Source organism: Rhinoderma darwinii (genome assembly GCF_050947455.1).
Source record: "Rhinoderma darwinii isolate aRhiDar2 chromosome 5 unlocalized genomic scaffold, aRhiDar2.hap1 SUPER_5_unloc_48, whole genome shotgun sequence".
Classification (NCBI taxonomy): domain Eukaryota; kingdom Metazoa; phylum Chordata; class Amphibia; order Anura; family Rhinodermatidae; genus Rhinoderma; species Rhinoderma darwinii.
The window spans coordinates 296210-307725 of NW_027461807.1; the positions used below are offsets into that span (position 1 = coordinate 296210).

The following is an 11516-nucleotide window of genomic DNA, read 5'->3' on the forward strand; positions in this document are numbered from 1 at the left end:
CCATGGTGAGGGGTTTTCAGGGAAAGTTACGCCACCCGTTGGTGACGTAACGTCTACGCAGCTTTCCCCTTTTCGGCCGAAGCCTACACGGGGGATATGTGGATCGCAACTCGTTGCTCAGGACTAAGCCTCTCTCCCAAATAGCAGCACGGGGGTGAAGTCCAGGCGAACCTGGACGATCCCCCGAGGCCGAGAGAGAGGGTACCTGAGCACCTCCCAACTAAGACCAGGCAGCACTGACTACAAGTAACCAGCACTACACTTGATCTCAGCCAGAAGGCCGAGAAGCGATAACCCGAGCGGCCCTTGCCTTGCCCGAGCCTGTCCCATACTGCTGTTCACCCCTTGCAGCGATTGATTCAGCCTACTCCTAGGCAATTCCATGGGGCCCTGCAGGCTCACACACATTTACAGCTACTAAGCGGGAGGGAGGTGAATAAAGGCCGGAGAGGAAGCTACACAGGATTTGCTTCTTTTGCTTGCACCACAATGCAGTGCTGAAAGAGGAGGAATCTACATAAAAACGCCTTCCTGGCAACGCCCAAATGCCCTCCTGCCATGCAGATAAACACTGGCAGTGGCAGCAAGTGCATGCCCACAGCCACCCCTTGTTCCTTCACACCTTGTATCAGCTTTAATCCAGTCCAGTCCGGTGCTGCCTGCTGAGCAGCACTGACCAACACTGCCTGGGCCCAGGCTTTTATCTCTGAGGCAGGCCCCATTATGATGTCAGAAAGCTGGCTCTGGAATCCTGAGGGCTCCACTATGACACGTGCAAAGTTCCGTCTGAACTTTATATAAGACGGTGCGGCTCAGTCAGTCACTCAGTGTTGCCTGAGAGGGCAACACTGCAACAGCCGGCCGCCAGGCTGTCTTTTTTTTGCACAGCTAGTTGCCTCCAGGAGGCCACAAGAGGGAGACAAGGGACTGCAAAATGGAAAATAGGCATCCACCAACTTTACAGACAACTTCTCTTTGCTCCTACAACCTCCATCCTTGCACAGTTTGTTATTCTTCCAGGTAACATAGTAACAAATCCAAATTGCTGCTCTCTTTGTAGGCAAGCAAGGGTTTGTTGCAACTGCAATTCTTACTTCTTCTTGGAAATGTAGGGACGACAGTACATTCCATCACATCCATCTAGTGTACACAGGTAGGTCCATTGTGGCGGGCGGGCGGGCGGGCGGGCTGCTTTAATGGCTGTTTGCTGTTCCCCCTACTCCACTCCACTATTTGACTGTGGTGCTGCATCAATCAATCAGTGGCTGGCTCAGGTGCAGCTCTTTAACCTACCTAAAAGGGAGGGCGGAGAGAAGACAAGGAAGGTGAATGAGCTGTTCCAATGTGAAATGCCGGAAACACAGAAACACAGAAGACACACACACACACACACACAACAAGAGGTGGCAATGTATTAATTAATTGCATTTAATAAATTAGCTCATTATCACACATGACTGTACAAATGCATTGTCCAACAGGTGTTGAAATAATGGGATTAAAAGGGGAGATCCCATCAGAAAGACAAAAACAATAGCAAACACAAATAGCACTTTTGGAATCTGATTTTAGTCAACACATAAGGGAAGGGTGCACCGGTCCTGGAAATACTGCAATACCAGGTCAATGCGTGGAGTGGACAGAGCAAGCTCTATTTCCATCTCCCTGTTCTAAAAATCCATTTAATATATGGTCCCCAGATAGGGGACGTATCAGATATTAAACTGATAAGAACAGATTTTTTTTTTTTAAGTTGACTACCCCAACTTTGGGGGTAACCGTTTATTTAAATTTTTTCAGGTTTTACAATAAATTAACATTTTTCAACATTTTTACAGGGATTCAAATTTTACAACAATGGTTAAAAAATAAATACAAATTGTCAGATTAAAATCATACAATTTATAAAAGGGCACTTGGTGGCATCATATTATAGAATTCCATTCGCTAAAAAACCATTTTCTACTTAAAACAGGAGAGAATTTTTTGTCTAAAAGATAATACTTGTGCATTTCATAAAAACAAATTCCTAAAATATCATTCACAGATAAAATTTCATGTTTGAATAAAAGAATATTCCTGGCCGCCCACAAAGCTGCTTTAACGCAGTTAGTAATCTTCCATGCCATAATTTTCTGAGTCCTTGTTGGGCACTCCAGACATCCGTAAAAAACGCCTTCACTTGTAATTCTCTTTATTCCGGTTATCTTCTTCATCAAGGGGAGGATTTTTGTCCATATGAGTTGTGAAAAATAACATTGCCAAAAGAGATGTAAGACTGTCTCATCATCGCGGCATCCTCCCCTTGGACACGCAGCCGAGTTGGTCAGTCCCCTTCGATGCTGGAATGCCCGGCATGGAAGACACTCGTGGGCGCAGCTCCAGGCCAGATCCTTCTGTGAATTAAAAATGAATTTAGCATTAACCATGCTCCAGATAATTTTGCATTTGTTTTCATTAAAATTGCTAATGGGGGCTATTAAAACATTTTCTTTTATTTCCTTTAAAACATATTTACTATTTTTTACATCTTCTATTCTTTTGTCTTTTAGGTTAAAAAGGTTCACTATTTTTTCTAAAATCTTATACTGGTCTGGCAGGTTAAAAGCATATGGCGAGCTTAAAACCGTAGAGAACCATCCGTACCTCCTCATAAAATAGCCAGTGTTAAAACGGATAAAATAAGACCAGTAGTGTTCCTTAAAAACAGTATTAAGACACAGTGTAAAAAAATGGATTAAAAGAAATGCTTTTATATTTGGAAAATCTTTACCACCCATTAGCTTTGGTAACATCACTTTTTCTCTCCTGAGCTTCTCCATCCTAGAATTCCATAAAAATGTAAAACATGCCTTGGTAATCTTTTTTAATAAAATATCAGGGGGAGGGAAAACCATACTTAGATATAATAAAATTGGTAAAATCACCATTTTTGTGATTAAAATTTTTCCCTCCATTGTCAGTTTTCTAAGATTCCATAAACAAATTTTCTTATTAACTTTTTGTGCCACCAAGTCCCAACTGATAAAACCATTGTTTGACTCATTGAAGGAGACTCCTAAAATCTGTACAGACTCCGACACAGGGACTGGAATGTCCTGTAAAATCATGTTGCCAATATTTAAAATATTACTTTTATTAAAATTGACTTTAAAACCGGAGGAGCAGCAAAATTGGTATATCTGTTGTAATGCATTTTGCAGTGACGGGGCGTCCCTGCACAGGACCGCGACATCATCCATGTACCCCACTACTTTTGCCTCTAGTCCCCCCCCGCCCGGCAGGGGGACTCCACATATCTGCTTGTCATTCCTCAATCTGCAGAGTAGAGGCTCGATCGCACATATAAAAAGTAGTGGGGACAAGGGACACCCCTGCTTCACTCCGGAGTTTAAAAGGACATCCTGTGTCTTAAAACCCTTTACTAAAATCTTGCTTGTACAATTTTCATAAAAGGCCTTCAGAGACTGTAAAAAGCCTTCTGGTATACCCATCTTTTCTAAAACCTTAAAAAGATAAAAATGTGATACTCTATCAAAGGCTTTCTCGAAATCTATGGATAAAACCGCCAATCTGCCTTTTCTCTCCTTCGTATCACCAATAGCATCTTTTAAAAGGTTTAAATTGTCCCATATGCTCCTCCCAGGTATCCCACAGACTTGGTTGGAGTGGACGATTTTCTCTATAACAGCCTTTAGCCTATTCGCGCAAATCTTGGCCATTATTTTGTAGTCTGTGTTTAGTAAGGTGATAGGCCTCCAGTTTTTAATATCTGTTTTGTCCCCCTTTTTATAAAGCAGGGACACCTCACCTTTCTTCCAGGACCCCGGGAGGGCTTTTGTTCTAAAAACTTGAGTAAAAAGGGAATAGAGATCCTCTTTTAAAACTCCATAAAATGTGACATAAAACTCTATGGGTATACCATCAGGGCCAGGGACTTTACCTGTTTTAAAACTCTTGATGGTATCTAAAATCTCCTGTTCCGTAATATCCTGTAATAAAAAATCTTTGGAGACAGGATTTAAAACAGCGTCAACCTCCTTCAATGAGTCGTTCATCAAATCAACATTAACAAGCTTTATATTAAAAAGATCCGCATAAAATCTGTGTACCTTTTTTAAAATATTGTCAGTGTTTGTATCTCCATCAACATTGTCTAACAGGGTATGCTTATCGTTAATTTTCTTAAAAAAGTACCTGGAGCAGGTCTCATTTTCCTCGAGGTGTTTCATTTTTGAACGAAAGACAATTTCCTTACCTCTCTGCTCCAGGCACTGGGAGATCTCCTTCCTAATCTCCATAATCTCCTCCTCCACCTGCATACCCTGTTCTCTGAACTTGTATGGGGTCTGCAGACGGGTATTCAAATTAGCAAAAAAATCCTGTTTTTCTTTTGCTTTTCTCCTTCCGATTTTTATGAAAAAGTCTCTTATTTTTATTTTTATTTTCTCCCACCATGAGACTACGGACATATTTGGATGTCTTACCCGTCTGCAGCCCTTATAAAAGGTAATAAAATCAGATAAAATTTGCGGATCATCTAAAAGGGAAACGTTCATTTTCCAGGCTTTTTTGACAGTATTTTTCCCAATATCATTTTTAACTTTAAAATACAATAATTTATGATCAGATAAAACATTGGGATTAAGATCACATTTAAAAGGCAGTACTTGATAAGAGCAGAATATAAAATCGATCCTGGAGCTACAGTTCACATTGCTCCAGGTGACGCCGGCCTCTGCAGATAAATTGCTGTTACATTTCTTAAAAACATCAGTAAGTTTAAAATCAGTAACTATATCTTTTAATAATGAGGAGGTTTTGTCATAATTCCTGCTTACTGAGTTAGAGAACCGGCGTTCCCCCTTTAAAATACAATTAAAATCACCCGCTAAAACAAGTGGCTCTGAATCGTTTAAAAAAAGGGGTAAAATCTCTAGCATTCTAGCTCTTTCATTCTTGTCCGAGGACCCATAAAAATTTAAAAACTGCCATCTAATACCGTCTATAAAAGCTTTGACCAATAAAATTCTACCTGGTAAAATTTCATTAAAACTGTCAATTAAAACGTTCCCTTTAAATAAAATGGCGACACCTGCGGCTCTGGAATCGTTAGACCCGGACCACACTGAAGGTCCGAGTCTCCAGTCTTCCTTATATTTGTTGTAGTTCGTGCGATGTGGGATACAGCATTCCTGTAGGAAAAAAACGGTGGCGGAAAAAATAGAAAGATAGTCAAACAGGGCAGCTCTTCTCGTCTTAGAATGCACGCTCCTAACATTTAAGGAAATGCCACCTAACTCTGCCATGAGGAAAAGGGAAAAGAGACAGTCTTATGTAATCTTACCCAAGGTGGCCTCAGCAGTCCTCGGCGTTACCAGAGACCTCACTCGAACTCTCATCGCCCTCCGACTTCAAACCGACTGTATAACTTGAGGAGATTGGAGAGGAACTCATGTCAGACAGCTGACCCCCCGCCATACCTGAGGCACTTATCGCAAATGGGTCCCAGATGGACTCCACGGGCAAGGTTTCTGGAGCATATTGTATGGCAGCCTCCTCCCCTACGATAGGGGCAGGAAACGCACTCGCGGCCGTTTCCGGGACTTCTGTCACCTCAGAGGTAGCTATGCTTGTCTCCCCCAACTGGCGAGAAGGGGGGAGACCTTCAGCTGGTGCTTCCGGGGGCGCGTCAACTGGTTTCCCTGCTTTCGCTCTAGCAGGTACTCCCATCGGCACCCCCGCTGCCACCTCTGAGTACGCCCTACGCCTCTTAGACCTAGCTGCCGCTCCACCCGGGTCCTCTGCCTCAGGTACAGGCTGACCCAGCATCTCCTGCGGCCCAGGCGGATCAGCTTCATCCGAACTACCCATCTCCTCCGTTTCCTGAGGGGGCTTTTTCGTCCGCTGATCACTGGCTCTTCTCTTAAACCGCCTTTGCTCCTTTGGGTCACCTGTTTGGGGGGGTCTGCTGGAGGTGTCCATGTTATCTGCCTCTTCACCTCTTGGTTCCTCTCCTTGTGCGGGGGCGATCTGGCCTGCTGGCTGCTCTGGACGCCTCGGCCGGACCTCGGGTTGTTCCGATCTGTGGGGACAAGTAGCATATAGATGACCAACTCGGCTGCAAAAACGACACCTTTTCCCCAGAGGGCAAGTTTTGGCCTCGTGCTCAGAGCTGCCACAGTTCCTACAGGTGCTTTCGCAGAACTCTTTGGTGTGACCGTACTTTTGACACTTTCTACAGAATGGAGGCATTCCTGTATAAAAAAGATCTCCTGCCATATCACCTAATTTAAAGCGTGCTGGCGGCAACATTATCCCCCCTGCTGTATTGGCATCTCTATAACAAGTTACTAAAAATCTCCACTTTGACGTCCAAACTCCAACTTCGTTCATTATTTTGCCAATACATTTAACACTTTTGAAATAGGGGGATAAAAAGGACATCACATCTTTTAAATCAGCAAACGGGCAGTACATTTTTATCACAATCATCTTAGTGATGTCCAACACATGTTCGTAAAATTCAATACCGTCCAGTCTCGGATCGTTTTTTACCATGTATGCCGCCAGCAGATCTTGGAACACTCCATTCTGTACAAACGTTATGTCATATGTTCTTCTCCTTGGATAGTCTTGCACCGCCAATATCTCCCGCTTCTGAATGTTGAAAATGCCAACAAGCACGGTCTCCACCAAGAACTTCAGGCCGCAGGTTGTCGCCTTCTCTTCTGATACAATAACACGGATTGTATTTTTTATCCGGGCATACGCCGGTATCTCACCAGGACTTTCGTCCATGGTGAGGGGATTTCGGGAAAGTTACGCCACCCGTTGGTGACGCAACGTCTACGCAGCTTTCCCCTTTTCGGCCGAAGCCTACACGGGGGATATGTGGATCGCAACTCGTTGCTCAGGACTAAGCCTCTCTCCCAAATAGCAGCACGGGGGTGAAGTCCAGGCGAACCTGGACGATCCCCCGAGGCCGAGAGAGAGGGTACCTGAGCACCTCCTAACCAAGACCAGGCAGCACTGACTACAAGTAATCAGAACTACACTTGATCTCAGCCAGAAGGCCGAGAAGCGATAACCCGAGCGGCCCTTGCCTTGCCCGAGCCTGTCCCATACTGCTGTTCACCCCTTGCAGCGATTGATTCAGCCTACTCCTAGGCAATTCCATGGGGCCCTGCAGGCTCACACACATTTACAGCTACTAAGCGGGAGGGAGGTGAATAAAGGCCGGAGAGGAAGCTACACAGGATTTGCTTCTTTTGCTTGCACCACAATGCAGTGCTGAAAGAGGAGGAATCTACATAAAAACGCCTTCCTGGCAACGCCCAAATGCCCTCCTGCCATGCAGATAAACACTGGCAGCGGCAGCAAGTGCATGCCCACAGCCACCCCTTGTTCCTTCACACCTTGTATCAGCTTTAATCCAGTCCAGTCCGGTGCTGCCTGCTGAGCAGCACTGACCAACACTGCCTGGGCCCAGGCTTTTATCTCTGAGGCAGGCCCCATTATGATGTCAGAAAGCTGGCTCTGGAATCCTGAGGGCTCCACTATGACACGTGCAAAGTTCCGTCTGAACTTTATATAAGACGGTGCGGCTCAGTCAGTCACTCAGTGTTGCCTGAGAGGGCAACACTGCAACAGCCGGCCGCCAGGCTGTCTTTTTTTTGCACAGCTAGTTGCCTCCAGGAGGCCACAAGAGGGAGACAAGGGACTGCAAAATGGAAAATAGGCATCCACCAACTTTACAGACAACTTCTCTTTGCTCCTACAACCTCCATCCTTGCACAGTTTGTTATTCTTCCAGGTAACATAGTAACAAATCCAAATTGCTGCTCTCTTTGTAGGCAAGCAAGGGTTTGTTGCAACTGCAATTCTTACTTCTTCTTGGAAATGTAGGGACGACAGTACATTCCATCACATCCATCTAGTGTACACAGGTAGGTCCATTGTGGCGGGCGGGCGGGCTGCTTTAATGGCTGTTTGCTGTTCCCCCTACTCCACTCCACTATTTGACTGTGGTGCTGCATCAATCAATCAGTGGCTGGCTCAGGTGCAGCTCTTTAACCTACCTAAAAGGGAGGGCGGAGAGAAGACAAGGAAGGTGAATGAGCTGTTCCAATGTGAAATGCCGGAAACACAGAAACACAGAAGACACACACACACACACACAACAAGAGGTGGCAATGTATTAATTAATTGCATTTAATAAATTAGCTCATTATCACACATGACTGTACAAATGCATTGTCCAACAGGTGTTGAAATAATGGGATTAAAAGGGGAGATCCCATCAGAAAGACAAAAACAATAGCAAACACAAATAGCACTTTTGGAATCTGATTTTAGTCAACACATAAGGGAAGGGTGCACCGGTCCTGGAAATACTGCAATACCAGGTCAATGCGTGGAGTGGACAGAGCAAGCTCTATTTCCATCTCCCTGTTCTAAAAATCCATTTAATATATGGTCCCCAGATAGGGGACGTATCAGATATTAAACTGATAAGAACAGATTTTTTACTTTTTTATTGAATTATTCAGAAAATACAATACATTATATCAGAAGAATTTTGCAAAACATGAACAACAGATAAGAACAAAGAACATCAAAGTCCTGACATCAGAAAGGCAACTTAATCTTGCAGAAACATATTCCATAGATGAATATTCCAAAGGCTCTTTGCTTTCCTCAGTCCCAACCTTTTTTTGTCCAGGAGATAAAAAACGTACATCTCACTAAGAGCCAACTTAATACAGTCCTTCTCTGTAATGGAATCACGTTTAAAAAGCAAGATGTTTCTAACTTTCCACAATGCCATCTTTATACAATTTACAGTAATCCATAGAACTCGACTCTTTTCACTTGTCGGGACATTAAAAACACCATATAGTATTACTTCATGATTCAAAACATTAAGATCAGATACAAATTTCAACAGAGAACCAATATAACGCCAAACATTTTGAGCATAAAAACAATTCCAAAATAAATGTAGAACTGTCTCATCATTAAAACATCCTGCTCTCGTACATTTTGCAGTTCTAACTAGCCTTCTCTTATGTTGAAAATCTCGGGTAGGTAAACATTGGTGTACAATTTGCCATGCTAAGTCCTTGAGTTCATTTGATAGGAAAGCCATATTGGTCATTCTCCATATTTTTTGAGTCTTTTCAACAGAATAATTTAAAACCATTGATAGTTGTTCGTTCTTCCTAACTTCCAAATTTAATTTTCTTGTATTACTTAAAACATTTGCATCAAAACCACTAATATCATACATACGAATAATTCTTTCTAAAATATCATAATGAATTTGGGGAACATATAGAACAGGGGATGTTAAAGACAAGGTTATCCATTTTCTTTTCCTAAAAATATGACCAGCAGCATATCTTAGAAAATACGACCAATAACTATGACCGTGTAGGCCATTAAAACACATAGAAAAGAATTTCACATATAAAAACCTCTTAATGTTTGGTACATCTTTACCTCCCAATTTCTTTGCTGTAAACATAACCTCTCTTTTAATTTTATCCATTTTTGAACTCCATATAAAATGAAAACAAATCTTATTTAAAAACTTTAAAGTGCATTCTTTCGGTGGGAAAACCATGCTTAGATATAACATTATAGGTAAAAGCAGAGATTTCATAATAAGTATCTTCCCCTCAATAGTTAATTTTCTCATTTTCCAAAAACTAATCTTCTTTTGTACTTTGTCTTTCACTATAGACCAACTTTCTTCTCCATTATTTCCACTATCAAAGATAATCCCTAAAATCTTGATCTTATTATATTGCACTTGTACTTCCGTATTGCACCATTCCCCTATTGCAAAGCAATCACATTTCTCTTTGTTTAATCTAAAGGCAGAACCCTCACAAAAGTATTCAGTTTGCCTTATTGCACGTTTCAAGGATGATTCATTTGTGCAAAAAATGTTAACATCGTCCATATAGGCTATAGTTTTGACACTTTGTCCTCCACTCCCAGGAATTGGCACACCTTTAATAATCTTATCTTTCCTTAAAAGGGTTAAAAGTGGCTCTATTGTACATATAAAAAGTATCGGGGACAGCGGGCATCCTTGTTTAACTCCCGATTGCAAAAACACTTCTTGAGACAGAAAACCATTTACTAAAATACGACTAACACAATTTTTATATAAAAGCGCAATTCTTTCAATAATAAAATCAGGAAAGCACATTCTTTTTAAGACCATCAATAAAAATTCATGCGAGACCCTATCATAGGCCTTTTGAAAATCTAAAGATAAAATCGCCACTCTCTGTTTGCATTGTTTCTGATACCATAAAACGTCTCTGATAAGATTAAGATGATCACTTACTTTCCTCCCTGGCACTCCACATACCTGGTCACTGTGAATTACTTTGGAGATCACTTTTTTCATCCTATTTACTAAGACCTTTGCTAACACTTTGTAATCCACATTTAATAAGGTTATAGGTCTCCAGTTCTCCAATTTTGTCCTATCACCTTTCTTAAAAATCAGAGTAACTACTCCATCACGCCAGGAGGCCGGCAAAATTTTACATGAAAAAGCGTTTTTAAAAACACTTATAAGATCATCTTTTAAAATAGACCAGAAGCATAAGTAAAACTCCACGGGTAATCCGTCAGAGCCTGGTGTTTTCCCCTTAGAGAAACTTTTAAACACACTCAACAGTTCTGGTAAACTCACACTCTCACATAGACTTTCCTGATCAGAATTCTCGAGTTTTAAATCCATAGCATTTAAAAGGTCTTCAGTAAAAGAATGGTCAATTGTTTTTTTATTAAAAAGATCCTGATAAAACTTCTGCGCTTCTACTAAAATCTCGTCATTTGTCTTCTTACCTTCCATCTCGACAATCATTCCTTTATTTTCCACCACTTTTTTAAAGAAAAACCTTGAACATTTCTCATCATTTTCTAAACATTGCACTTTTGCATTAAAAATCACCTCCTTACCTTTTGCACTTATCGCATTCTTGATATCAGCTTTTGTCATTGCAATAACATCATCCATTTCTAGCCCCTCTTGTTTTAACCTGTAATACGTCTGCATTTTTGTGTTCAATACTTTAAACCACTGTTTTTTTTCCCTGGCCTTTTGCATCCCTTTCCTAATAAAAAACAGTTTTATCCATTTCTTTACCTCCTCCCACCATGCCAGAATACTCTCGTATCTAGACTGACCCAACCTCCATTTTTTATATACAAGGATAAACTCATTTTTAATTTGCATATCTTCCAGCAATGTAGTATTGAGTTTCCAGACTCCTCTTCCTTTCTCCAGGCCAGGTAAAGTGACATGTGCATACAAACATTTATGATCTGAGAATATATTAGATAAAAGAGAGATATTATTCAATTTAACACTATCTGATATTAAAACAAAATCTATTCTAGATTTACAGACATTATTCTCCCAAGTATATCCAGGGTCATTGGGATGTAAACTCTTCCACATATCAGAGAGATTAAAATCTATTGTAAAA

General features: G+C 41.5%; 1 non-coding gene and 1 pseudogene across 1 annotated transcript; both read right to left on the reverse strand.

Moving 5' to 3' along the window:
• Window positions 1–1585: 1585 nt before the first annotated feature.
• LOC142695693 (U2 spliceosomal RNA) lies at window positions 1586–1757 on the reverse strand (annotated as a pseudogene).
• Window positions 1758–8371: 6614 nt separating this feature from the next.
• On the reverse strand, window positions 8372–8562 carry LOC142695630 (U2 spliceosomal RNA). The gene has a single exon (XR_012863724.1). It is a non-coding gene; the product is annotated as a U2 spliceosomal RNA (small nuclear RNA).
• Window positions 8563–11516: the final 2954 nt, after the last annotated feature.